The 3,835-nt window shown below is 48.4% G+C and overlaps 1 non-coding gene across 1 annotated transcript; it reads right to left on the reverse strand.

Moving 5' to 3' along the window:
• Window positions 1-293: 293 nt before the first annotated feature.
• trnal-uag (transfer RNA leucine (anticodon UAG)) lies at window positions 294-376 on the reverse strand. Its single transcript has one exon. It is a non-coding gene; the product is annotated as a tRNA-Leu (tRNA).
• Between the last annotated feature and the right edge of the window lie 3,459 nt (window positions 377-3,835).

Consider the following 3,835-nt stretch of genomic DNA (forward strand, 5'->3'; position numbering starts at 1 on the left):
CACGTCCAATACTTCACACTCCTCCTCCTTAATAACAATATCTGCATCACCCTCTCATTCGGGAAGACAGCAATGTATTCTTTAAGGATATTGGCAACATCTTCCAAACCGATACAAAGGTTACATTTTTGATCTTTTCTGTGCCCCGCTGTTTGCTTAGTTGCCTCTGACTCTAATGTTTTCATGCAACATCTTTGGGTCCATTGTTATTTTGTTTGCCCATGTTCTTTCCTGATTTTTCTTTGCTTTTTGCCGCTGCTCCCAAATGCCTCCAGTTCAGTCAAAACACAACTTGTCAGAAGTGGGATTCGAACCCACGCCTCCAGTGGAGACTGCGACCTAAACGCAGCGCCTTAGACCACTCGGCCATCCTGACTGCCTGCGATATGCTATCAATGCTAAGGAAATTATTCATTCTTTGTGAAAGTATTTGTGAGATTGTGGAAATGGCTGGAAGAGGAAAGACCGGCGGGAAAGCTCGGGCCAAGGCCAAGTCTCGCTCCTCCCGGGCTGGACTGCAGTTCCCGGTGGGCCGTGTTCACAGGCTCCTGAGAAAGGGTAACTGTGCTGAGCGTGTGGGTGCCGGAGCCCCGGTCGATCTGGCTGCTGTGCTCGAGTATCTGACCGCTGAAATCCTCGAGCTGGCCGGTAACGCGGCCCGGGACAACAAGAAGATCCGCATCATTCCCAGACACCTGCAGCTGGCCGTCCGCAACGACGAGGAGCTCAACAAGCTGCTGGGAGGGGTGACTATCGCTCATGGCGGGGTGCTGCCTAATATGCAGGCCGTGCTGCTGCCCAAGAAATCCAGCACTCAAGAGCTCCCAGAAAAAGTAAAGCGGCCAAAATGTCATCTAATAAACCAATGGCTCTTTTCAGAGCCACTCACAGTCTCTGTGAAAGGACTGGTTACTGTCAGGAAGGAGTCAGAGATGGAGTTATTGTCACAGTGGATTGACCTGTTCACATCTGTCCAGGTGTGTTTTCAGTTCCCTCTCTGGATTTCGCTCTGTTTCTCTGCTCACACATCTCCCCCTCCAGTTTAGTGAAGAACTGAACTACCGGGTGTCAGATTCAACAATTTAATAAATCCCGCTGCCTTCAATTTGATAAATTCCGAGATTATCCCGGTACATTAACGGGAACTGGTTCGGAGCTGATGAATTAATTTAATAATGGAAGTGTCCGGGTTAATTCTCTGTTTTTCATTTGGACAGTTTGAATTGTGTCTTTTTTTTCTCTCTGGTGATCTGAGCGCCACTTCTCAATGAGAATCTGCTCCCAGAACAGAGTAAATGCAGGAAGAAAGAGGCCATTCTCGGGCTGTGTGTTTCTCTCCTAACCTGATCTGTTTAGACCGCACTGTTCCCAGAGGACGGAATCAGTGAGAGTTGTTCACACACAGGAGCTGAATCCATTGCAGCGCTTTAATATGTGCCTTCCCCCCGGCCCTCCCTATTCTCCGGACACAGAGCTGTCTGTTTCATCCGGCAGCGGGATCGAGTCGGGGATTCTCTCCCCGCAGTGTCAGGGTCTGCAACCCCGGGGAACTGGCGGTTTCAGTCAGAGTGACCGAGCTGCCTTACATATCCTGTGTACTGATCTCCAATGGATTCAAATATTAGTGAACTTATTGGGTAATGTTTGTAAATAACCCTCATGTGAACGGACCCGGCTCCATTAATGCCTTCCAAATAAAACTGGGATCCATTTCTTTTCCCCAAATGCCAGCTAACGGATCCCAGGAGCGGGGTTGAGATTGTGCTGAGCAGCAATGAGTCTCCGGTAATGCTGCTTTCTAAATTCCAGATCAGCTCTCAGTCCGACAGGCCTTTCGGGAAAGTGATGTGACAAAACAGAAACCATGTGGCCGCCCCTCCAATCTAATGGGTTTGATGATGAACAGAGATGGCAGCTCTTTCCTTTGCTGATTTTGTGGCTCTGAAAAGAGCCCTTGTTACACTTGTTACTGAAGCTGGGTTTTAGGTGCGTTCCCCGCAGATGCGGCGGGCCAGCTGGATGTCTTTGGCCATGATGGACCGGGATCATTCTGGTGAATCTGCTCATTTTCCGGCAGAAGCATCAGTCGCTGTTTGAACTGTTTAAAGTCAGGGGTGTATTAGCAGCCAGAAAGTGAAGGGCAGTTCATTGCTCCCTGCAGCATTATCCGCCTCTTTCAGGAGAAAAGATCAGAAACCGCTCGTTTCTGTCAGTCCCCGAGAAGCCTGTGAGAAGCGGTTAGTCGCTAATTTGTTCCTTTTACAGAGTGGAAGCTGATATTTGTCCCGTTTTAAATTGCTGTACTGGACCTTCCTCCCGCCGCTTACAGTTAACAGATTGACAAATGAAAACGATTCGTAAAATCGCGTCAGGATTTTGTGACGGTAAATACAGTAAAACAGAACATAAAATGAGAGGTTTTAAAATTGTTGCCTGAAAATTGAAATTTTCCATCACTTCAATTCCTTCTGGCTCTGGAATTGCCAGGCTTTTTCCAATTGGAAAATCTAAGCCAATGAGAACTTCTATTTACTTATATGTGATTCTCCTATTGGTTAAGAATTGGATTGAGAAGCGGGTGACCAAACAGAGACAGAGTCAAACTGCGGGGATACCAGGCCCCCAGGAACTGAGCTGAAACTGTTCAGATTGACAAACCCTGGCAGTAGCTTCACACATTGGACACTTCACACTGAGTCATTCAAGGGCTGGTGTGAGAGAAGCTTCAGATCCTGTCATTACTCTCTGACTCATTATTCATCTCGAACCAAACAATTAGTAAATGTGAAGCAGTGAAGAGACTTTTCATTCTCACTGCAGAATGTGTCATCTGGGGAAATAAGGAACTATTATTTTCGGAGATTCCAGGTACGTTCCTCCCTGAACAAATCCATTCCTAACATTCCCGATCACAGCCTATCCCAGCTCCTGTTGTCACCCGACTCCAGCTGAATTGGAGAAACTCATGTGTTGGGGTTTGAGTTGTGAGGTGGGGTTTCTCCGCCAGTGTTACTGTCTTACAAACTCTCCCCCTGAATTTGTGAACTGAGACTGCACCGAACACATCCCCAGTTAGAGTGAGGGCCGGACATCCCTTTGTTTTATGGCAGAGAGTGGGGAAAGGGCTGGGTGGAGGGGAGTCACCAGGGATCCTGGATTTACTCCAAATCATTTCCATGTGGAATCTGCAGGCGGGGCCTGGACAGGGATCATTTGATCAGGGGATCAGCTCTTTCCTGAGAGATGTGGGTGGCTCTGAGAAGAGCCTTTGTGTTCAGATGTTTACAAGTTTCCCGCGCTTTCACTTCTTTCCAGACCCTGCTTTCTGAGACTTCGCTGCTTTCGGCTTGACCTTGCTCTTCCATGTCTGCACTTTCTTCAGCGCCTTTCCGCCCGCCGCACTCTTGCCTTTTTTGACCTTCTTCGCAGGAGACTTTTTCTGAAGCGCTGCTTTCTTCACCGCCTTATTTGGCGTTGCCGCCGCCTTGCTGCTCGTTTTCTTGGCTGTTACTTTCTTTGTTGTCACTTTCTTGTCTGCTGGTTTCTTCACTGAAGATTTCTTGTCTGCTGGTTTCTTCACCTTCTTTCCCACTTTTCCCTGGGTTTTCCTTCTTGCTGATTTTGAAGGAGCCGGAGGCTCCCTGTCCCTTGCTCTGCACCAGGGAGCCTTTGTTCACATTCCTCTTGATACTTTGCTTGTTCTGGGTCTTGAGCTTCTCCTGAGCGGTGGCAGACCTGCAAGGAATCAACTACCAGCTAGCGTATAAAGCGAGACCAAGGCTCAGGGCCTTCAGTTACCTGGAGGGGAGTCGGAGAGGCAGCGGATCCTGTGAGG

Source organism: Heterodontus francisci, unplaced genomic scaffold (assembly GCF_036365525.1).
Source record: "Heterodontus francisci isolate sHetFra1 unplaced genomic scaffold, sHetFra1.hap1 HAP1_SCAFFOLD_59, whole genome shotgun sequence".
NCBI lineage: Eukaryota > Metazoa > Chordata > Chondrichthyes > Heterodontiformes > Heterodontidae > Heterodontus > Heterodontus francisci.